The following is a 25,822-nucleotide window of genomic DNA, read 5'->3' on the forward strand; positions in this document are numbered from 1 at the left end:
TGGGAAACCTTCAGGTCAGGGAAGTTAGTGTTGGTGGGGAGTGGGGATCTTTTGGGATGGGTTGGAAATTAACACTGACACTTTGTAGGGCATCTTGGAAAGTAAAGTTTCCTCCCCACAGACAGCAGGGAGCAAATCACCAGGCAAAAGAAGTCCAAACTTACAACAAAAGCTGTTAGGCACTCTTTCACAGCAAATGTCAGACTCCAGACACCAACTGCTAATGTGTTAGAAAATGCTGATTAGGGATTACTGAGGCTGCCTATAAACTTTCTATTACCATTATTTAAGAATGTCTGAATTGAGTTGATGCTAATTCCATCAGCATTTTATGTTTTTCTTATAGGTTTCAAATCTGTGAATGTCAGCATTTACAGAATTTAGATGAGAGCTATATTTAAATAAATGCATTATAAAAGAAATAGCCAGATATTTAATTAATATAAGTTCAACTTTAGATCATATCTACTGCATTATTTTTTCTATTTTATTTCTTTAAAAAAATTTATCTTTATTCTTGAAAGTATTACAGATGTTTTGCTCCCCTCCACTCTTCCCCTTCCATTCCCAGTCCTACTGCACACTATTGTCTGTCCATGGGCTATGCATATCCTATTTAATAAAAGAGAAACATGGTAATTAGCATACGACTGCTACCCTTCCCATTGGCTAATCAGGGCAGTATGCAAATTAACTGCCAGCTAAGATGGCGGCCAGCAGCCAGGCAGCTTAAAGCTAACATGAGGTTTGCTTGCTTCAGTGACGGAGGACTCCAACGTTCCCCGCCTGCCACTGCCGGCCTCTGAGCTGCAACTCTAAGTAACTATGTTACAAATATAGAAGCTAAACAAAACCCCGGAAACCTGCTTTAGTCTGCCGGGCTTCAGCCAGCAGGATCACAACATGGTTTCAAATACAGAAGGTAAACAAAGGCCAGAAACCTGCTTTCAGCAGTGGAGGCCTAAGAGCTGGGGCCAAGCCTCAAAGCTAAAGCTGGCCCAGAATAAAAAAAAGAAAGAAAAAAAGGAGTGGTTGGGAGCTTCAGTCACCCACCAGCCTGAAAACAGCCCTCACTCAGCCCCTCACCCAGACTGGCCAGGCACCCCAGTGGGGAACCCCACCTTGAAGGGTGTGTGACCAGCTGCAAACAGCCATCATCCCCTCATTCAGGCTGGCCAGGCACCCCAGTGGGGACCCCCACCCTGATCCAGGACACCCTTCAGGGCAAACCAGCCGGCCCCACCCGTGCACCAGGCCTCTATCTGATATAGTAAAAGGGTAATATGCCTCCCAGCACCAGGATCAGAGGAGCCGAGAGGCCTCCTGGCACCGGGATCGGCATGTCGGGGCAGCGCCCAAACCCCCTGATTGCCCTGCAGCTCTGTGTGTGACAGGGGAAGGCGCCCCAACCCCCTGACCAGCCCTGCTCTGTGCTTCATAGGGGGAGCTCCCCAATCCCCAATCGCCCTGCGGCTCTGTGTGTGACAGGGTGCCAGGGTGCGGCGCCCCAACCCCCTGATTGGCCCTGCTCTGTGTGTGATGGGGTAGAGCCATAACCTCCCCATCGGCCCTGCCCTGAGTGTGAGAGTGGTGGCGCCCCAACCCCCTGATCCGCCTTGCTCTGTGTGTGACAGGGAACGGAGCCCCAACTCCCCTATAGGCCCTACTCTGTGAGTGACGGGGGGAGGTCCTCAACCCCCTGATCAGCCCTGCTCTGTGTGTGACAGGGGGTGGCGTCGCAACCTCCCCATCGACCCTGCCTTGAGTGTGACCGGGGGCGGTGCTCCATCCCCCCTATCAACCCTACCCTGAGTGTGACTGAGGGTGGCATTGCAACCTCCCAATCCGCCCTGCTCTGTGTATGACAGTGGGCTGCGCCCCAACTCCCCAATCTGCCCTGCTCTAGCCTGACTAGGGGCTGCACCTAAGGATTGGGCCTGCCCTCTGCCACCCGGGAGCAGGCCTAAGCGAGCAGGTCGTTATCTCCCGAGGGGCCCCAGACTGCGAGAGGGCACAGGCCGGGCTGAGGGACCCCCCTCTCCCCGAGTGCACAAATTTTTGTGCACCAGGCCTCTAGTATGCATGTAAATTCATTGATTAATCTCTTCCTGCCCCCTCCTTCCATGCCTCTAAATGGGATAAGTTTTATAAGGGTATAATTTTTATTCTATATTGTTAAGTGATATACACTAAGCTCCCAGAACAGTCCCTACATATAATAGGCTCTCAATAAATGTTGTTGAATTAAAGTAGAGACTAGAGCCTGGCCAGCTTGGCTCAGTGGTTGAGCATCAACCTATGAACCAGGAGGTCATGGTTCCATTCCTAGTCAGGGCACATGCCCAGGTTGCAGGCTTGATCCCCCAATGTGGGGCATGCAGGAGGCAGCTGATCAATGATTTTTCTCTCATCATTGATGTTTCTATCTCTCCCTTCCTCCCCCTTTCTGTCTGAAATCAATAAAAATATTTAATAAATAAATACAGTAGAGACTAAGATACAATAAAAATATAAATATCCAAACTAGAGAATTACTATAGTTGCTATGGTTGGACAAGAAATTCAACTCAAGTTTCTAAAAGCTAGAGTGAAAATGAAATTATACTTGGTTAGATAGCTTATATTGTCAAAGAGGAGAAAATATACTGATTCATTAAGGGAAAAATTAAGCTTCCCTAGGGCTAAACTCTACAAGAACTTCTCAATCTAGAAATTTATAAGAAGCTGTAATGAGTTTTGGGGGTGAGTTTTTATAGCAATCATCACTAAAAATTGAGAGCGTACGGTAAACTTTAACATGGTAAATCATGAATAGGTTTAGAAAATAGCCATTCTATAATAAGATGGGAGAAGGTGGAAGGGGTATCAGGGAGTGATAGGTAAAATTGTACAGGTAGGTAAAACCCTACTCTGGCTGAAAGAATTTGGCTTTTCAGTAATGGAGATTATTTTCTATTTGTCTTTTTAGCCATTTATGATCACTTTTGTTTTAATCATTTACACACTCAAAGTCATTTATTCATCACTTTTTACACCTCAGTTGCTGTGATAAATGCTGAGGATACAAGATAAATTCAACCTAATCCTGTTCATAGGGAGTTCTGTATCTGGAAAAGGAGAAAAGCAAGCAATTGGCTATTATGGTGATGTCCTATGAGTAAGGCCCCCCTGGTGTCTGTGGGGACACAGAAGAGAGGCATCTAAGTTAATCTGGAGTCAAAGTAGGCTTCCCAGAAGAGGAGATCATGGAGTTGATTTTTAAAAATATGTTTGAGTATCTGGATGAACAAAAGAAAGAAGCACCCTAAGTGGGAGAGTGGCATGCGGACTGGGAAGTTGCAATTACTGGCTGAAGTGGAGAGCTGTAGAGTGAGACATGCTTCTGGGGATTGAGGTGAGAGAAAGAAAGGTGAGGAAGGGCCTTTTGGGTTAAGGTAGGAACTTTGAACTTTATCCAAAAGCTTTTTGGCAGTCATAATCATTGAAAAATGAGACTTTAGTGATTATAAGTCTCTTAATAATTAGTGGTTTTAATCTTGGTCAGGGAAGGGTTTTAATGCTCTTCCTTTGGTTCATTCATAATTCTTTTCATGGCAGATAGGCAAAGAATTCTTCCTCTTTGGTGCTCTGTTCCATCCTCAAAAATTAATAGAACAGAAAAGGCTCAGAGAGACTAAGTAGCTTGACAGCTATCAAATAGCAGAAGTAGGGTTTCAACCTCAGTAAGGAAACAGTGTAGAATGATGAAAAGAACAGAAATGTGAGTCAGGAGATGTGAGTTCAAATTTCAACTGTGAAGCAAGTTTGTGACCTTTAAGAAAGTCATATAACCTTTCTGAGGTTCAGGGTCCTAATTATAAAATAAAGCTCGCAATGATTGCCTTAAAATATAGATTTCAGCCCTAGCTGGTTTGTCTCAGTGGATAGAGAGTCAGCCTTTGGACTGTAGGGTCCCAGGTTCCATTCTGGTCAAGGGCACATGCCCTGATTGTGGGCTTGATCCCCAGTAGGGGGTGTGCAGGAGGCAGCCGATCAATGATTCTCTCTCATCATTGATGTTTCTATCTCTCTCTCTCCTCCATTTCTCTCTGAAATCAATAAAAATATATTTAAAAATATATATTGGTTTCATGTTGAAATAATGTGAAACAGCTCCAGTTTACAGTGGGTGCTTACTCTGGATTTTTTGATTCTGAAACTCAAGCCCTCTGATTTCTATGTTGGAGTTGTTTTCCTGCAGCCTTATTCATAGCATGGTCCTCTCTCTGCTCTTTCTTTTAGTCCATAGTCTCCCTGTGCCTTCTGGACTCAAGCTCCAGTCATATCCAAATGGATCTTTTGATTTGGGGCAACTTGTGTCTATAGAGAGTTCCTGAAAAGTCTCAGTGAAGATCTTGTGAGTTACTGGAATTAGAACAAGTAGCAAAAACATGTGGTTCTCATTGAAACCTTCGGATAAGAACATTTCCAGAATCTGCCAGTGCATCTGCGATTGAGGCCGGAAGTCATCTGGAACCTAGAAGCTACTCATTAACAATGAAAGTGCTATGAGAAAGTGCTATGTGGGTGAAGGAAGGGCGGCTGTGACTTAACTACAGACATGGATGCAGAAGCATATTTTTGAAATAAATTTTTCTTAAAATAAGCCCATCTACACTAAGTCATTATAAAGGTAACCAAGGATAACAGCCCTATCAATCAAATCTTTTGCCTTCACAGTGAGTGAAGTCTTTTACTTCCCTTTATAATAAGATCCGAGAGGGTAGTTTAATTTCCCAGTTAGAGGCAAAAAAGTCTTTTCTTGACCCCTAGCTCTTCATATGAATAGCTCACGCCACTTTAAGGTGATGCTTTATTATTCATATTACTATTTTTGAAAATTATTCCCAGGGGAGGAAGAATATAATGAAAATATATCAGACTTTTTATTTGAAGAATTAATCAGATTTTGGAAGACACACCAGTGCACTACTGGGTTTCTGTGCAGGAAGCTGAAATGATCTGCTTCCCCCATGGTTATGAAAGTGCACATTTAGCAGAGAATGAGTTTTCTGGGCTTTGCAGGGAGTGCTCATAACCAAGGAGGTGAAGGACCCTATTGTGTCACAGCATGAGGGATACCAGGCCCATGTTAAGAACATTCCCTTTGAAAAATTGAAATATTACCCTAATAGCTGCAGTGTATTAATTCTTTAGTCTCATTCTAGGAAGAAATGAAGTTATTGTGGAAGAGGTCAGCCTCAGAGAGGATACCTGCACCTCTGTCATGATTATGGCTCATTGTGTTTCACCATCATAATATGCTTATGAAACCATGTCTGATTTAGCCACATGCTAGGATCCTACCGATGGTGGTCAGAAAAATCAACAAGGAAGTGAGGGTTTTTCTATTTCATATTGTTCTGAGTTCCAAAATGTATATAAATTGAGCTCTCTGCAGAAATACATTTTCTTCAAGACTTGAGAGAATCGAAGGAAGTAGTTAATCTAGGGCAGTGGTCAGCAAACTCATTAGTCAACAGAGCCAAATATCAAAAGTACAATGATTGAAATTTCTTTTGAGAGCCAATTTTTTTAAACTTAAACTATATAGGTAGGTACATTGTTATTAACTTAATTAGGGTACTCTGAAGGCTTAGGAAGAGCCACACTCAAGGGGCCAAAGAGCCGCATGTGGCTCGCGAGCCACAGTTTGCCGACCACGGATCTAGGGCATGCATATAGCTAAAGAATCCAGAGGCTAAAATTTGTATATAATTTGCTGAAAGTCAGTCACAAAGGTGGTTAGGGCCAGTGACAGAGGGAGAGACCAGGCCTGAATTGAATTACCATCCTTTCTTACGTTGCATTCACGAGGAATTTCTTAACTATTCTACCTTTATTAATAGCATAAATTTGAGGGGTGGAAGAGACAAGGAATCTACTGTTTGTTAAATAGTTAATAGATACTTGGAGTAGTGCTGAGTGCTCTTATATTTAATAACTAATTTAATCCACAATAATCCTGGGAAGTCAGTAGTAGGCTCACTCTACAGATGCAGAAAATGAGGCTCAGAGAAGCTAACTTAGTTAAGGTACCAAAGCTAGTGTATTAGAACTGGAATTAGCTCCAAGGTCAATTTGGTCCCCAAATTGCCATAAATCACTATATAACACAGAGGCAGTATGAATTTATGAGATCAAATATTCTCAGAGTTGGAATTAAATTAAAAGTAACCAACTACTACCTTCAATTTGAGGCAGTACTTTTCCCTACAGAATTCTTGACAGATGTTCACCAGTTTCTATTTTAGTACCTCCAGTCATGAAGAGCTCAGTCCTTCAGGAAATATTTAACCCTTGTAGATATATAGTAAAAAATATTGCCCATATTTGATTTCTTAGTTTATGCTTATAACTCATCTTTCCTAGATATTCATTCTGCCTGGTATACTCAATCATTCATTTGTCAATTAAAAATATTTATTGAATATCTATTATATGCCAGATACTATGCTCTATTCTGAGAGTACAATGATGAAGAAAATAAATATCATTCATATCTTCATGACTTTTCATTTTTTAAGCAAAGATGGGTATAATTCATATTTAAGTAACTGGAAGAAGAAAGTATTAATAACAGAGCACATAGAATTAAAGAAAGATAACCTACACTCTAAAATGTGGCTTGCTCAACCCTATAATAAAATGTTTATGTAGAAGGCAACTGACATGCCTTTGAGAATCACTTAGAAAATGAAATATGGGGAGAATTTTTTCTCTGAGAAAGCAATGAAAAACTTTGCTTAGAGCATCTAAATGGTTCCTCAGAGATCTGGCTGAGTTATGCCTGGTGACATAAAGGAATCCCTGGCAAACAGGGCTGGATATTTGGCTGCAGGCAAATTGTGCTACGTGCTGAACTTTTCGTTGTGCAAATATTGGCTCTAGAACTTGATGTATACAGGGCCAAGGTCTGGTCCTGAAGTAGCAGCTGCGTGAACTGACTCTCAGAGGATGCAGGTGAAAACCTAATTTGATCATAGCAGGTAGGAAGCAGGCCTGGGGAATGCTTGAAGGGAGGCTGCCACAGCAAAACTGAACAATCACTAAGCCCCTATTGTATGCCATGATCTTTATGTAGTTATTTCAAGTAATTGTCTCTGTTATAGATAAAGGAGACCAAGTCCCCAACCCAAGTTTATATCCAATAACCACATATATCTGATTCCCATTTCTATGCATTTGGCATTATATCATGCCGCTATCTTCACATTTGTGACAGATTCCTTGCAACTGGCAGATTCTTTGAAACTCAGAGTTGAGATTTAAGAAGTAAGAGGTTGAAACTAGAGAAGGTGAAGTCTCAGGTCCCTACGTTTGCATGGGCCCATTCAAGGTCTTGGGAGTGGCCTTAGCAATAAGGTCCCATATTTTTGCAACACTGAGATATTTGTACATTCTTTTTCTTAAAAAGAGCCTCCAAAATTATAGACACTTTGGCTTCATAATCTGCTAACACCCTATATAGAGCACAGTCCTTCATTCAACAAATATTTTTTGAGTGCCTAATACATGCCAGGCACTGTACTAGGGGCTGGGGAAATAGCACTGAACAACCCAAAACAGAGATCCCTGTCCTCAAAGTGCTAATAGTCTGGAGGAAAAGTGTGACATACTTACATTGGATAATTTAAAGAAAGTTTAATAAATTGACTATTTGCTAATATATGGTTGGGTGCAGGTAAACCACAAAGAATAGTGTAGTGTTTTCTGGTTAGTAACAGAAAAGCACTAGCTTGCTGGGCAAATGGAGGGAGTGGTTACTACCCTGAAGATAGAGATAGTTGAGTAAAGAGAAGTGCCTGTTAGGGGATGAGACCTTTGGTTGAGGAAAACTAACCAATCATATGGGAGGGAGTGGGGCAATACACACTCAGACTTATTTTGCTCTTGCCCTCTGACATCCTGTCTGTATTCCTCAATGACCAAACCCAGCTGGAAATTAAAGAGAAGTTTAACCCATTTTTTCCATTGATACAGATCAACCTCCTGGATCATATGGTGCAGAAGTGTGCAGTATAGATCTGGAGGAGAAACAGGTGATATCTAACGCAACATATGTGTTCAGTTAAATTCTTAGAACTTTGGTGAGGATGCAGTCAGAAGAAAAGAGTTACGACAAGTAGAATGCCAATTTTCTAGTATTAATAGTACCCCTGAGAATAATAATAATAACAATCCTATCTAATAATACACTAACATGGTAATTGACCATACCTTCGCTATGCCTCCCATGGGCTAATCAGCAAGATATACAAATTAACCCAACCAAGATGGCGGCCGGCAGCCATGCAACTGAAGCGAGCAAGAGGCTTGCTTGCTCCAGTGATGGAGGAAGCCAAGGTTCCCCGCCTGCTGCAGCCTGGCTCTGAGCTCCGAAAGCAACAAAGTTTCAATTATAGAAGCTAAACAAACCCCAGTTACCTGTTTTCAGCAGGCCATGGCCTCAGAGCTGGAGTGAGCAGGAGCCCGGTTCTCAGCTCCAGTGATGGCAACTGGCAACAAAGTTTCAATTATAGAAGGTAAATAAATCCCAGAATAAAAAAAAGAAAAAAAGGAGAAGCTGGGAGCTTCAGTCGCCAGCCAGCCTGAAAACAGCCCTCAGCCCCTCACCCAGACTGGCCAGGCACCCCAGTGGGGACCCACACCCTAAAGGGGGTGTGGCCAGCCTGAAAACAGCCATCAGCCCTTCATCCAGGCTGGCCAGGCACCCCAGTGGGGACCCCCAACCTGAAGGGGGTGTGACCAGCTGCAAACAGCCATCATCCCCTCACCCAGGCTGGCCAGGCACCCAAGCGGCACCCCCACCCTGATCTGGGACACCCTTCAGGGCAAAACAGCTGGCCCCCACCCATGCACCAGGCCTCTATCCTATATAGTAAAAGAGTAATATGCAAACTAACCCTAACAGCAGAATGACTGGGAATGACTGATCACTATGACACACACTGACCACCAGGGGGCAGACGCTCAATGCAGGAGCTGCCCTCTGGTGATCAGTGTGCTCCCACATTGGGGAGCTCTGCTCAGCCACAAGCCAGGCTGATGGCTGCCACTGCAGCCGTGGTGGTAGGAGCCTCTCCTGCCTCCTCAGCAGCACTAAGGATGTCCGGCTGCAGCTTAGGTCTGCTCCCTGCTGGTAAGTGAACATCCCCTGAGGGCTACCAGGCTGCCAGAAGGATGTCTGATTGTCAGCTTAGGCCCAATCCCCTGGGGAGCAGGCCTAAGCCAGCAGGTGGTCATCCCCCAAGGAGTCCCAGACTGCGAGAGGGCACAGGCCGGACTGAGGGACCCCCCCAAGAGTGCACAAACTTTTGTGCACTGGGCCTCTAGTAATAATAATAGCAAGAGTAGCAAGAGAAAACCTTTATTGAAAGCAAACTCTGTTGTAGACATGAGCTGAGAATTTGCAGCATCTGATATCACATAAGCTCTCTCCTTCAAACAATGTTCTAAAGGGCTCTTGAAGTTGGTCTTTAACCAACTTTGAAGCATTTTTCACCAAATTAGGAAGAGTTAAATTTCTTGAGGGGCCTTTCATCTTTATGTTTTATATATTAGGGTCTGTGAAAACAAAAGGAAAACCATTGGGTAACTGTACATGTGAAGAATTCACATTCAATCAGCCATAGTGAGGGTAATAAAAGACTGAGAAGCACTATTTACTGAATCCCAATGGATACTCTTTTGCAAATGCCTTAGTAACCCCTTGATTGTCTCTCAGATTGGGCACTTGCGAAAGGTCCATTGGACCTAGGAGGCAGTGTGAAAGACACAAGGCATTGAATAGTTCCCATTTCTTTTAAAAAATATTCTAAAGCAGAAAGGCTATTTCCAAAGAGGACCCACAGGGACCAACTCATTTATGAGACTAACTTGATATGTCTGTCCACCTAAGAGACATGGTTCAAATCACTCAGGCCACTGAGATTGAATACGCAAATGAGTTCTTCCAGAGTTCCTCAAAAGTACCCATAGTAAACCTGGAAAAGTTGACAAATTTCAAAAAGGTTCGCAATGACTTCCTCTAAGCCCGTGACATTGGACATACATTAACCATACTTAATATCTAGAAAGTCTAAACTTTGTTGGAGTAAATGAGGTGCCTAAAACTAACAGGACATCTAGACTCTAAATTAAACTTTGAATTAAAGAATGTTTAATCTGTAAAATGAGCTTATAAATTATTCATTGAATGCCTTCATTTGAAAGATGATAAAAATGGAAAGGAAAATGACTTGTTCAAGGTCACAACATTTGTTAATGGCAGAGACGTGATCAGTAGTAGCCTTTGTGTCATGTCTCCAGCCCTATGTAGTCCCTGTAGTTACATTATACTGGCTTTTAGACACATAGAGGGAGAGACCAACAGTCTGAGGAATCTTGAAGATTACTCAGTCCATGAGAGAAGGGATATCAATCACTTCTTTGATAATATGGAGGGAAAAAATTCAGTGTTAAAAAGTTCAATTGGAGAAAAAGTACAGGAGAAAGAAATGCTTCTAAAATATTCTCATCTGTCTACACAAAACAAGAAACTTAACCTGTGCAATCTTTGACATCACCAAGTTGTTAGTTTTATGAAAAGTGGGCAGGAACAATATTCATTTCTGAGACTATCTATAATTTGGGCAAATGGTTTTATCTCAAAAATATATTAAGGAGTTTAATCATCAGATCATACTTTACAACACTCAATTAAATGAAATATGAATAAATGAAAATTAGGCTCTGATAATTCCTGAACAACTTAATGCTTCAAGAGCCATTTACACAACTGATACTTTCTTTACTCCTCCTGAGCAGGAATGGAAAACTTGAGAGACATCTGTGTTCAAACTCCTAGCTTTTCTAAGACTTTGCTATTGAATTTAGCTTTGGATAAAATAAGAAAATTAAGTTGTTCCACTTTTAACCATCACCTTCCCACTTAACTGTGTTTGGCCCCACTGAGTTTTCCTGAGCTATGATTTAAGTCATACCTTGCTTTCACAGAAGCCATTGACTCCACCAGCCATTAACTGCCTAGCATCAATTGCCATCTGAAGCATACATATTATGGACTTTGTCTGATATCATTATGGATAATAAGCACTTAATTTATTTAATTGATAGTTAATATCTTGTTTCTCCGATCTTTGTTGTTTTTGACCAGAGAGATATTTTCTTTCCCATGAAGTTCTCTAAGAACTTCCATGACCACTTATTCTTCCAACAATCAACACTCTCAATGTCTTTTCAGTTGGTTGATATTGACAAAGTCAACTTATACTAAAAATATTAAATCTTGACAAAGGTTAAATGTGAAAGAATACTTCTGCCAGAATGAAGAATTGGTGAGCTCCCTTCCACTTCAGGTTGTTATTCTCTTTCTAATTTGGCCTGAATATTAGCAACCTCTAGAAATATTTGGGGATAACCAGGAGATTTCTCAACTGCCCTACAGAATGACATTTCTACATTTTTGATGGAGAAAAATAATGTCCTTTTTAATACACTTGTATTATTTTGAGCCACACCGGTTATCTGTTTGTTTCTAGTACTGTGCCATGACATAGAGAATCATCCACGAGTCCATGCTCTACACTCCAGGCCATGATCAGCATCAAAGACCAGGCTTATTTTTCTATGGCTTGAAGCATATCAGCTAAGACAAAGGCAGGAAAAAAAATTGCCATCAATAGGGAAATTTGGCCCAGGGTAGGTAAATAATGAATTCAGTGTGAGAGACTTGTCAAATAAACATACAAAAATCTTGAGTTTGTTTTTTTTATACATTTAGAATGAAAACATATATCCCATGGAAATGTATGAATATTGACATGACACATCATCATGGATCTTTTGAAGGTTCCAAGGTACCCTAAATGACCATAAACATCCAGTTATGCCCAATTCATATATTAAACTCACAGCATTCAAAGATGTATCGTTTAGCTACGGATTTATACAATTTTCAAAATTTATATTTAATGCACTGAGGAAGAGCTATGAGGAAGATTGGGGAAACCTACTTAAATACCACTTAATAAATGCAATTTATATTTGATGTAGAATTAAGACTTCAACCAGGGTGAACCAAGAGCAATGAGAAATGACAGATATAAATGTATATCAGGCCTTTTTGGATTGATTGATTAACTGGCACATTGTATTATCTAATAAATACTAATTGAATTCTTACCAAGTTTGATATATCATACCCATTGGGGACTAAAACATATAGTTCATATTCTTGCAGAATATATAGTCCAGTGGCCTTTAGATGGGGTTTGTAGTAACAGTATGAGAGTACACATGCATGAAGGAACTAATTTTTTTTTAGCATACTTTTATGCTAAGTATGCTATGCCAAAGTCAGGGCTGTGATAGGAAAAGTGTAGAACCATGAGACCTGGGGTGGTAATATTTGAGTAAACAAATATGAGAATTTTGGACCCCCAATTAAGATAAATAAAATTATCTTAGTATGGGCCCAGGAGGCACTCAAGTGCTTTATATCAAGGGCTTGCTTTGTTTTAAAGGTAAAAATAAAAATACACACCAACTATTTAAATAAATAACATTTACATTTTTGTAGGTTGCTATTTATATCATTGTCATTTCATTGTAGTAGAAGAAGAAATTTATTTTGGGGGTAGAATTATATAAAACATATTGTGATTTTTATTTCTTGATTTTTAAAATGTGAATACCTAAACATATTTTTTATGTAAATCAGAAGAAAATTCCCATGAATTCTCTGTGGGTTTCTGGTCCCATTGGTTCTTTCTTTCCCAATCCTCTCTATGTAATATTAATTAACCTGGAATACCTTAGTTCAGAGTCAGCTTGATGTGTGTATTTTATTTCATTATTTCTTACTGATTTATATGAGTTCCAAACATATGGTCACTTGCAAGGTTGGATATTTTTGTGAACAGGATCCTGCGGCTTGTATTTGCCGTAGAAGTTTCTCTAGTGCAATGGAGCAAACCAAGAGTAATGATAAATGAGGAATAGAAAGGAACCAGTCAGGTATTTCTACCTCGTTTATCTTTTTGGGGATTTCTCTGAGGTAAAAAATTTCTCTGTAAACCTCCCAAAGAAGTCCTGCAGGTCAAGCAAACACGTCTGACAACAAGTTACTGTAAGTCTTCTTGACTTATTGAGAAAAAGTGACCAGTGTGATAAAATACACTGCATTGCTTCTCATATTTCCTTGCCTCGTTTCTCCTTTCTCACCTTTTTATCTCTAGGCTTGCTTCTTCTAAATAAAGTATCATCCCTTCAGTCCTTGCCTCAGGTTCTGCTTTATAGAGATTTGGTTAAAACCAGAAGAAATTCATGAAAACGAGATTTAAAAATGGTATTGCCCACATGTCTAGAAGCAGTAAGACTAATTGCTATGCATTATAGTAAGACTAGAGGGCCAATGCACAAAATTCGTGCAAGATTAGGCCTTCTTCCCCCTGGCTGCCAGCACTGGCTTCCCTCTGGCACCCAGGACCTGGGCTTCCCTCCGGCCACAGGTATCCGGGACCCAGGCTTCCCTTGCAGAGGAAGGCCATGCCCACCTACTGCATCCCGCTGGTCGGTGGCCTGGGCCTCCCTCTTCAGGGTGATCATGGAGCCCCCTGATTGATCTCCCTGACTGCCAGTGGCCTGGGCCTCCCTCTGTGGGGTGATCATGGAGCCCCTTGGTTGATCTCCCTACCAGCAGGTGGCCTGGGCCTCCCTCTGCGAGGTGATCATGGGGCGATGGCCGGGTCCCCGACCAATTCCATCACACCCACCTTGGCTTGCCTGCCACCAGTGGGTGTCATAGCATGGTCTTGGATGGTCATTCCACTGTTCAGCCATTCAGTCGATTATTTGCATATTATGTTTTTATTATATAGGATGCTATGCATTGCAATCAATTAAGTTTCCCTCACCCCCTGTGGACATTGAGATAATGCAGTTGGAGGGCAAGGCATTGGGGCACCAAGAAGTTATAGCCCTTACTTGGTATGGGAACAATATTATGTTTGCTATTGTTTGCTTTGGCTTTTGTTTGTTTATAAAGATAGTAAAGTGAGATGGCTGCTTTTGATAGTGCTGGCGATCTAATTTTAAAAAAAGAAATACAAAGGAGAGTCAATATCAGCTTAAGGAAGAATATGAGAACCAGAAGGCTTCCATCAGAGCTTTAAATTTCAGTTTTCTCTCTGGAAATCTTAGGACACAAGTGCAATGAAAATCAAGCACAGGAATTGAATATGAAGGTGGCTGAGTTACAAAGGGGATACACACATAGTCTCAGTAAGTATGCTATGCCAAAGTCAGGGCTGTGAAAGGAAAAGTGTAGAACCATGAGACCTGGGGTGGTAATATTTGAGTAAACAAATATGAGAATTTTGGACCCCCAATTCTCTTGAACCTTTCTGGCCAGTGAAAGCAGCATCTTCATCTTTTCCAGAGAAGAATAACTTCCCCTTCCCTAGATACCATGCTATTATTTCACCTAAAGCAGGTCCCTCATAAGATGACTATCTCAGACTCACCCCTCACCCCTACCATCCCTTGGATATTAGTCAGAGTTAAGTCTCAGCACAGCAGCCCTGACAGAAAAATACAAGCCTAGCTCTGAACAGAAAAATCCTTAAGCCAAAAAAAATTCCAGGATTTATTTAATGTGTGTCAGGAAGAACAAGGGGAATAGTTATTGGAATGTGCAAATTTCTATGTTGCGCATTTAATGCCACTAGAGAGACCCAATGCAGGATGACAGAAGAGTGCTTAGAATGCCAGCCATATTCTTCAGTATCCCAGTGCTTGGACAATTAATGGATAGGCATGGTAGCAAATATGTAGATTATGCAAGGGCTCAGAAGCAAAAACTCCCTCCCACCAAGGCTGATCTAACAGTTGTCACTGCTAAATGCAAATCTGCCAGCAGCAAAAACCAAGGAGCAATTCCTCAGGGATACCAGGCAGCCACCTAGTAGCATAAAACAACATCAATATTCTTTTACTTCGAAGGAGGATTTATCTTTAGTGGAATTGACACATACTCCAGATAGATACTCCCTTCTTATAGAGCCTATCCCGTCAGACCATCTGAGAGCTTACAAAAGTCTTACCCATTGGTGCAGGTCCAATACAACATTCCTCTGATCAAAAGACCCATTTTATAGCAAAGGAAGTGTGGCAATTGGCTTATAGTTGTGAGTTTATGGTCTTACTATATACTCTATCACCTAGAAACAGCCAGCTTGATAAAAGAATGGAATGGCCTGTGAAGACTCAGCTAAGGCACTGGCAGTGTGACAATACTTGCAGGGTAGGATCCTGTCCTTCAAGATGTGGCGTATGTTTTGTCCTGTTTAACTAATTACATTGCTCTGGAAGATAAGGGATGAACGTGGAAGTGGCTACCCCAACTCGCATACCCAGTGATCCACTTGTGGAATTTGTGCTTCCATTCTCTTAATCTTAGGCTCCTCCAGTTTACAGAACTTAGTTCTGTGGTGGGGAACACTCTTTTCCAGGGCATATTACACCCTACACTGTAACTACCACCAAAAAACTTTGGCCTCCTCATATAACAGTAGACCAATAGGCTAAGAAGAATATTATCTACTGGCTGTGGTCATTTATCCTGTCACTATAAGGCAAAAGGGTGAGTGCTACACTAAAAGGGAAGATATGGAAACTTGAAAAATCACTGGGATATCTCTTTATACTTCCATGTCTCATAAAGACTATGGTCAAGTACATCAAACATATCCGAATAAGGGCAGAGCAACTAAGTACTCAGAGCTCTTAGGGATTAAAGTCCGGGTCACCCCAGTAGGCAAACAACCTGGACTAGATAACATTCTACCTAAGGGTGAGGGGAATCTAGATAGATAGTTGATGAAGGAATAATGAACATTAATTTTTCCCTCTAGAAAAACTATAGCTGTAGACTGTAGCTTCCCTCACGAACTCTTGCTTTAGTCTTTCTTCAAGATATCATCACATCTAGCCACCACACTCAAAATGAATCATTGGACTTGCACTTATACTCTCAGAGAAGCAGTGAGAACAACTTAATTTTTAAAAATGGAGCTATATTGTACTCTTGGAACTTCTTGTTATAAGATTGTGATGAAGAAAGGAAATAAGGAAGAGCCCAGAAGGGAGACTGGCAGGGTGAGGAAGTGCTTTACTTAGGGTGGCAGAAGAGGGACTCTGAGGAGGTAAAACTGAAGCTGACCCTGCAGTGAGGGAGTGGAGCCGGCAGCCTGTGCAAAGGCTGGGGCCTAGGGGCACTCACGAAAAGGGTGGGGTTCATCTAGATCAGTGGTTCTCAACCTTCCTAATGCCGCGACCCTTTAATACAGTTCCTCATATTGTGGTGACCCCCAATTTCATTGTTACAAATTGAACATAATTAAAGCATAGTGATTAATCACAAAAACAATATGTAATTATCTATGTGTTTTCCGATGGTCTTAGGTGACCCCTGTGAAAGGGTCATTCGACCCCCAAAGGGGTCAGGACCCACAGGTTGAGAACCACTGGTCTAGATCTCCTCAAGGCCTGACAAATAGATTTGGACAGATCTAAAACAAACTCCAAGCAGCACTATTCACAATAGCCAAAAGGTGGATACAACCCAAATGATGAATGGACAAACAAAATGTTGAATGTCCTTACGATGGAATGTAATTTAGCCATATAAAGAAAAAAAGTGCTGATTCACAGTACAATGTGGATGAATGTTGAAAACTTGATGCTGAGTGAAGGTTATGGAAGACCAGATACGGTATGATTCCATTTATATGAACTGTTCAGAATAAGCAAATCTATAGAGACAGAGAGGAGACTAGTGATTGCCAGGGGTTGGGGTTAGGGAGAAGTGGCTACTAATGGATATGGGGTTTCCATTTGGGGTAAAGAAAAGTTTCTGGAACTAGATAATGGTTATGGTTGCACAACACTGCAAATGTAGTTAATGTCACTGAGCTGTACCCTCCAAAATAGTTATAATAGTAAATTTTATGTATTTTTTACCACAATAAAAATATATTAAAGAAATGATCTTAAAGGCAGACCCATTTATAACAACTGCTGAAGTCTCCACTGTACCTGACTTCTTAGCTTCAGGTGACACACTTGAAGGCAGATGGTGACTGGCAGCAGAAGTGGAAGGACTACCTTCTGTCCCTTCCAAACCATTTCCTCTTTCTTGTACCTTTGACTACAAAAACAGTATGGTTTTCATCCCTTCACTCATGAAAAACATGTGCACAGGGCAAAACTGTACCTACTAACCCTAGAATTGCACCAGAAATAGTGAAAAACAGAAAAAATTTATCATTTAACAGTTGCTTATGCTTTATGTCTTCTGTGGCACCCAGAAGCCTCTCCCAGGTTGCACTGGTTTTGCTTTTATTGAACTGATTTTTTAATTGCCTCTACCTTTTGGTATAGAATATTTTTTATAATACTTATTGTTGAAAGTATTACTTATGTCCCTTTTTTTCTCCCACTGACCCCTTATAGCCCGCCCCTGCCCCAGGCCTCTACTACCCTATTGTCTGTGTCCATGGGTTATGCATATATGCATATAACTTCTTTGGTTGATTTCTTCCCACCCCCTTTTAATATGGGCTTCTAATTCTTAATTATAAGGTCGACATCTTTCCTGATTGGTACCATAAATGTTTAAGAAATATGATTAAATCATTTCTGGTTTTCTACTTTTATTTTCTAGCATGTGTCAGAAAGCATGCTGGCAGGAGATCAAACACCCAGGTTTAACACTTTGAAGCTGATGTCATGATAGATATTGTAGAGGCAAAGACCCATTACATTCTTCCAAGATGCTAAAACAGGAGCAGGAAGAATATTAACTCTTCAGAGACTGGACAGCCATGTCTTATTGTTCATATGTTCCAGGGCACCAGCTCTACCTTTTTATGCATCAGTGTGGGGCTGTGGAGAAAGCAAAGATTTTGGAGTCAGAATCTCAGTTCACTTATTCAGCTAACTATTGGACAATGGGCAACCCCTCCTAAATTTTGCTGAACAATTTCTTAATCTATAATATGGGGAGGGTTGTTAAAAAAAAGTAAACAGTATGTGTCAAAAGCAGCCAGGACAGCATAATTACTCATAGAAAACAATAAAAGGAAATTAATATTGACTATAGCAACAATCAGAAACTTCTCTCCAGAGAATAAAGTGAGTAGGTGTTTGAAATGGTGATTCACCAATGTAGAGCAGACAAGGACCAGCTCTAGCCAGACTCAATCTCCTAAATAAATATAGGCCTATTCAGATTATCTATTTCTTCTTGTGTGATTTTGGTGAATTGTATCTGTCAAGTTACTGGCTCATTTCACCTAGGTTATCAGATTTGTGGACATAGAACTGTTCATAGTATCCCTGTATTTTCCCTGTATTGTCCATAGGATCTGTAGTAATGTCCCCTATTTCAAGATGGAATGTTCATTTATCAATTGGGGAAGATTAAGAGAAGGAATGTCTTGGGGGGAGATGAAACCCCCAGTTTTGGACTGGTTAAATCTGAGGTAACCCATCTAAATGGAGAGGTCGACTGGAAGTTGAATAAATAAGTTGTAGTTTTGCTTGTCCTGTCAGCCAACTGCATTAAATAAGAGGGTGGGATGAACTATAGTAAATGCTGCTGGTAACAATTAAGATGTGGATAAGATTTAATCTTTCAGTTTAGCAATCTTGGAGTTATAGGTGTTCTTGACAAGAACAGTTTCAGTGGAGTTATGGCTTAAAACTTGAGAATAGAAAAACAAAGTGTTGGGAGGACGTCTGGGAAAATTCCATAAGAGATTGATAGACAGCTGATTTGCCCTGCAACGTTATGTTTTGATTCTTCCTTAGAATAATGTGTTCAAAGTCATGGGTTCAATGGCTATTTGAAACCATGGGTCAACCTTGAGAATGGAAACCACAGGAAACTGATAATAAAACAAAAGGCAGAAAGAGCATGGGTACCTGATGACAGCGTGAAGTCACCCTACTAATCCTGAATGCCTACTTTAAGATATATTTTATGTAAAACAGACTCAAATTACAGTGGGAAGGCTGGGGAGTGTTGGGGTGGGGGAAGGTAAGAGATCAACCGAAGGACTTGTATGCATGCATATAAGCATAACCAATGGACACAAAACACTGGGGGGATAGGGTGAGGGCATGTGCCGGGGGGTAGAGGAGGCCAGGGGAAGGTCAATGGGGGGAGGGGAAGGAGACATATGTACTACTATCTGTAATACTTGAAACAATAAAATAAAATTTAAAAAAAACCAACAAAAACAAACAAACATAAATTTATATTATTTATTCCACTGTTATTTCTATTTTGTGTTACTATCAGCCAAAAACAATCCCTAACTGATATAACCCAAATTCAGCATCCATTCCAGGAATATAGGTGACTAGGACACTTACAAATGCTTATGTATAGAAATTACTGTTTGGAAAATGCACAAAAATACTAAGAGAATTTTCCAGCTGGACCTCATTCCCAAAGTGAATCTCAAAGACAGTTTTATACCAACCGTATATATAACCTGGAGGAAGTCCAGAAGCTTTTTAGGAAGAGAATGTGGCCGCTGTGCCTGCTGATACTGCTGTAGTTTAGTGAAAATGGAAAGGCCGGAACGATGCCCTTTGAAGAAGCACAAATGTTATTAAATAATGGATTTTGTCTCACCCCCTACAACAGTCAAGAGCAAAAGGATGAAAAGGGAATCCTATTCTTCTATTAATAACTCCTTAGTCAGGCTTATGCTGACAAAGCAGAAATCAACTGTAAAATTAGCAATTTTGTCTGCAAATTAGACCCTTGCAAAGTCATAAAAAGAGGAAAGGAATTAAGAAAAATTTTATTAATGGAGTCAAGGATGGAACTACCATGAGTGATAGAGCATAAATACCCAGACAACTGGTACTTATTTTAAGGAGGATATTACCCAGGTTTTAAGTAGCTGCTTATAGCTATGAATGAAGAAAGTGTGAATTTATAGCTCTTGGATCAGTGGCCTTTCTTAATGGCTCCTTGGAGCAAATCTATCAGAACTTGAGGAGCATGAAGTTTAGGTTGATGTTAATAAAAACTACCCCATCCACCCCTATTTGAGATATTACTATTCCTTTTTAGAAAGGCAGTGCAGTTAGTGGAAAGAGGTTAAACTTCGGAGGCAGTTGAAGTTAGGTTTGAACCTCATTCTGCTCCATCACTAGCCTTGGGAAAGTGTTTTCACCATTCTGGCCTTCTTATTTTGTCTTTTATCAAAGCAGGGGATGATTGTGCCTCACTGGGTTAGTAGCATTAAATTAAATAACATACAAAGAATTTGATCCCTAATAGGCTGTTAGCAAATATTACTCCCTTTCTTCTTTCCCTTCAAAATTGGAGGGCCATGAAGAACACACCTTCTCCTCACAACCCATGCAAAACAGTTATTTAGCTCTCTGACATTCTCCCCTTACATAGGTCAGCCCCTACAGAGGAGCTGAGAACATTTTCATAATTTATGGCCGGTCTCATGCAACAGGCTCCCATTTGCAATTTTATGAAAATAATAAATCAATATCCAATAGGGGGGTAATCAGAAGAAAGAAACTGAGATCCCTTTAATACTAAAGCAGCAGGGGGCTCCATTCCAAGAAGGAGCGTAACACAGGAGGAGAAATTTGAACTTGGTACAGTTTGCTTCATTGGTAGTGTTGGTAATTTCCACCATCATAGTCATCTAATACTTCTTAAGTTCCAAGAGGATAATGAGGAGTTTGGGGCTTTTGGGGGGGCTCTTTTAGAGGTCTTGGGTGAGTCTTGATCATTCTTGCTTTCTTATTTCGAGGAGGTATTTTGTATCTGAAACACAGATTTTCAGGCCTATGGCTGGAAAATGGCAAAATATAGACAAAGCAATCAAATCCACAATGCACATGGAAGAAAGACACTATTTGAAGAGAGATAAATCATTGAGCAAGACTTGAATAGCACTTTATTTATTTATTTTTTGTTAATCCTCACCCAAGAATATTTTTCCATTGATTTTTAGAGAGAGTGAAAGTGAGGCAGGGAGGAGGGAGAAAGATAGATAGATAGACAGACATTGATGTGAGAGAGCCACATTGATTGGTTGCCTCCTTCATGCACCCTAACTGAGGCTGGGGATTGAACCTGCAACCCAGGTACTTGCCCTGGACCAGGAATTGAACCTATAACTCTACACTGTACAGGCTGATACTCTAATCACTTAGGAACACCAGCCAGGGCCTGTATAGCACTTAAAAATATTTTTCTAATAAATGGCTGTAGCTTACAAGACTACAAATTTATAAAAATCCAGCTGTATTAAAAATTCAATTCAATCACTTTCAAATGGAGTAATGTAATCCCAGAATCATTTCCCTTCAATCTTTTCAGATCTTAAGATCATAGAATCTTCTATCTCCCCTACCTCCCTTTCCCTCTTGTAATCATCATACTGTTGTCTGTGCCATACTGTTTATTTTCTCCCTAATCTCCTCCCTTATTTACAGTTTTGTTTTCCATGGTTTTACTCCCTCCTCTATCCCAGGCAACCATGGTCTGAAAATATTGAATGGAAAATTCCAGAAAGAAACAATTTATAGGTTTTAAATTGCACACCGTTCTGAGTAGCGTGATAAAATCTGGTGCTATCAACTTGACCAGCTCTGTCCTGCCCAGGATATAAATCATCCCTTTGTCCAGTAAATCCACTCTGTATATGCTCCTGCCCACTCCCACCCATTACTCACTTAGTAGCCTTCTTGGTTATTAGATCACAGTCTCACAGTGTTTGTGTTAAATTCACCCTTATTTTACTTAAGAATGGTCCAAAGTGCAAGAGAGTCATGCTGGAAATTCAGATATGCCAAGGAAAAGCATAAGTGCTTCCTTTAAATGAAAAGGTGAGTATAGTACAAGAAGATATTTTGAGAAAAAGAAGGAGACCATATTCATATAGCTTTTATTAGAGTATACAATATTGTTATAATTGTTCTATTTTGTTATTATTTGTTAATTTCTTACTGTACCTAATTTATAGATTAGACTTTATCATAGGTATGTTTGTATAGAAGAAATATATAGAATTTGGTATGCTCCACAGTTTCAGGCATCCACTGAGGGTCTTGGAATGTATCCCTGTGATAAAGGGGTACTACTGCACCACAAACTAAGTGACATAAAAGAGCAGAAGTGTCACAGTTCTGGAGGTTAGAAGTTGGAAATCAAGGTGTTGGCAGGACCATTCTCCCTCTGAAACCAATGTGGGAGAATTCTTCCTTGCTTCTAGCTTCTTGCTTCTGCATTGATATGACCCCCATGAGCATTCTCTATATATGTAATGTTTCATACATATGCTTGTGTAATTTTCCACTCAAAGTAAAATAAGTATCCTTAAGAAAGAAAAGAAAAAGGTAAATTGAGTTGCAGTTGAGGACCCAACTCTCAGGACCAGGTTCAGGACCATGAGCTGGATTCATTTCCAGATTGGGCAACCCAAGAAACAGATTATTCCCCACACAGTGGAGAGAGACTTCAAAAGGGAGCATGAGAATCTGCAGCTGGAAGCCCAGATCAAGAGGCTGCAGAAGAGCCCCATTGCTGACCTAGCCATGTCCAAATCTGCTGTGAAAGAAAATATCCTTAGATGTCCTCTCCAATGCCTTCTGTGAGCAAGACCAGGACTTCCTGAATATGGTGACAGCGTTGGGCATGGCCATGAAGCAGTTGGATGCCTTCAATCAGCAAAATGTGAACCAGATCCAAAGGACCTGGATTGAACCCTTAATAAAGTGTGGCAGTGTCTTCCCAAGTATCATCATGGCAGTGAAATAGCAGGAGCAGGCCTTAAAGGACTATAGCAGATTGAAGGTCAAGGTGGAGAAGTCAAGGAAAAGGACCAGTGCTAGTCAAACTCCACCTGGCCCAAGACGAGCTTCAGCTTGTAGGAGACAACTTGGTAGCCAAGATCAAGCAGCTCCTGGATGAGATGCTGTGGTTTTACAACAGTCAACCTGACTACTTCCAGCCTTGCTTTGAGCCCCTTATCCTAGTGCAGATGGTACACTGCTCTGAAATGTTTAAGATCTGTGGAGACTTGACCCAACAACTTGACCAGCCTGGCTACCCGGTGGGAAAGGGAGAATAAGGCCAAACAGAGTGAGCTGATGAGTAAATGTCTATTACCCTGGGAAGACTCCAGGGACATCAGTCAGTCTCTCTAGTCTTTTCAAGCTTAGGCTCAGGCAGCTGCCCTGCAGAAAGACCTCCCTCTGGGAAAGCCTGGCAGCTGGAGGGTTGGGGACAGAGGCAGCTCCTGCTCTACCTCACCAACTCTTTAGCATGAGCCTGGCACCAAGAGCCCCAAGCAGGCTACTATCTCCTCACCCAATGGCGAGAGTCTGAAGACACAAGTAGACAGTGTAGAAAAACCCCAGGGGCTTTCTTATTTTTTAAAAAAATCCATCTGAAATTCATCCTGGTCTAGGGCCAGAGCTTCTGGCCTTCCAAGAGCATGGGCTTTGTCAGCTCACTTGAGGTCTTAACCTTGCTTGCATGGTTGGGATCACATCTATCTTCATAAGATGCATGTGGGGAGTCCACCCATTCTCACTGGGTGATGTTCATTTGTTATCTGGAAGAGCAACAAAGCACTCAGAAAAGTACCCCTCCCCTCCACAAAGAAAAAAACCATCTAGACAGGTTTTTGTTATAGTGTTTATTGATGAAACGGTTCCATTTAGAAAGTTTTATGCATCAAAAAGCTTTGAATTTGACTAAGCTGTTCATTAATTCATCTCTGAAAAAGTGAGTGGCATTTAATTTTTGCTACTATATTTTACAGCATTAGAAACCTTATGCATTAGGTAGTTTCTCAAAATGTGATTCTCTATGCAATGGTATTTAGCAAACAGTCTATCATCTCGCCCGGATGCATGTAGAAAGGTCTCATTTGAGAGCTCTGTGGTAAATAGCTGGTATTTAGTGACAAAAGTACGCTTAACCTGAGTTTCCTACCACCCACATGGACTTTTTACTCTGAGAATTGGTCTTCTTGGCCACTTCATAGCCAACGAGGACATCCCAGCAATTGCCCCTTGGGTAACTTGGCATTAGAGCACCAGGCCTGTCTGGGGGTGGTGGCAGGCATTATGATTATATCCAGATAAACAAAGGCCTATTTTTAAAATGCCAATTTTAGATATAAATCCAGGGTTCAACATTCTCAGAATTGAGTTTTCAGCAATCTGATATCCTGAATGCTCCCAAGTTTCCTTGGCATTCCTTGGCCTCACTCCAGTCTGATCCATCATCCCATGGCCATCCTCTGCCTGTGTGTCTGTCTCCTCTTATTGTAAGGACACCAGTCATTTTAAATGAAGGGTCCACCCTTTTGCAGTATGACCTTATTTTAACTAATTATATCTGCAATGATTCTATTTCCAAATAAGTTCACATTCTGAGGTAGTGGGCTTAGGACTTTGAGATGTCATTTTTGGGGCACTTTAATTTATGATAGAATATAGAGATGATTGATAATTGGTCCCTGCATTGGATACCTCCTTGTCTGATAGCTTATAGATATGCAGGCTTAGAAATTAGCACACTTGGCTTTGAAACTCAGTCAAACCCACTTACTAGCCAGATGACCTTATCTAGATAACTTAAGCCACATTAAAAAATGGGACAAAACTTTGAGAAAATTAAATAAATTGAAGGCTAGCGAGAGTGTATCAAGGTGATTAGCAAGGGTAGACACTGAATAAATACTATTTTTCCCAATACCAAGACTTTATTACCTGATCAGTTTATTCATTCATGCATTTATTTTTTAGTGAGCACCTAATATATCCAAGCACTAGGGTCTCATTCATATAATACAGAAAATGACAGTAATTACCATTCAACTCTAACCTGGATTTTAATTGAAACATTTATTTCACAAAATGCCAAAACAAATTCAAGATAAGAAAAGTGGTCACTTGCCCACTTGCCCACAACCTGAGTATTGAAGAGTGATAAAGGGAAAAAGAACGAACATTTATTGTTTACCATGTAGCAGACAATGTATTAGGTGAGTTATAGATTATCTCATTGATTCTGAAATCAGCATGGGGAGGTAGTTGTTCAATTAAGTAAACTGGTCTCAGGAAAGTGAAGAAACCTGCCTATGAACATGCAGCTAATAATTACTATGAGCCTTTCCCCCATTGCTGCCACACTGAGGAGTCTATTTGCTGTTGGTTAGGCATTTTATTGTCAAATTGAAGATGCAGAGATGAATGAGGAAGAACAATGGCTCAGTGCTGCTTTGCCAGAACCCTTTACTCTATGCATTTTATGGCAATTTATCTTCAGGCCATTTTTCTACCCACTTCTGACTTATTTTCTTTCGATATTACATATGAAAATGATTCAAGCGAAGCCTAGATTGTGCCAAATTCTGTTTACTTTTTGCTGCATGGCTTTGGAGAGACCCACTAGCACCCTTTAACCACAATCTCTTAAAATCAGAGTGGCAAGGGATGCTGTCAGTGGTCACATATGAGGACTCATTACAAGATTCTAATGGCCTCCATTCTCTGTTCTAAGAAACCAGGCACCTACACATTAGCTGGAAGCGATCCTCCAGCTTTACACTCTTCTCCTCTGACTTCTTCAAGGCCCTGCATCACCACCTAAGGATGCATTAAAACTAGTGCCAGGTAACAAGTTCTCCATATGGTTCGTCTTTCCAGTGAAATCCTA

The 25,822-nt window shown here is 40.8% G+C and overlaps 1 pseudogene; it reads left to right on the forward strand.

Annotated features, from left to right (window-relative positions):
• Positions 1–22,539: 22,539 nt before the first annotated feature.
• Positions 22,540–23,298, forward strand: LOC118675518 (annotated as a pseudogene).
• The last annotated feature ends 2,524 nt before the right edge of the window (positions 23,299–25,822 follow it).

Source organism: Myotis myotis, unplaced genomic scaffold (genome assembly GCF_014108235.1).
Source record: "Myotis myotis isolate mMyoMyo1 unplaced genomic scaffold, mMyoMyo1.p scaffold_m19_p_2, whole genome shotgun sequence".
Lineage (NCBI taxonomy): Eukaryota > Metazoa > Chordata > Mammalia > Chiroptera > Vespertilionidae > Myotis > Myotis myotis.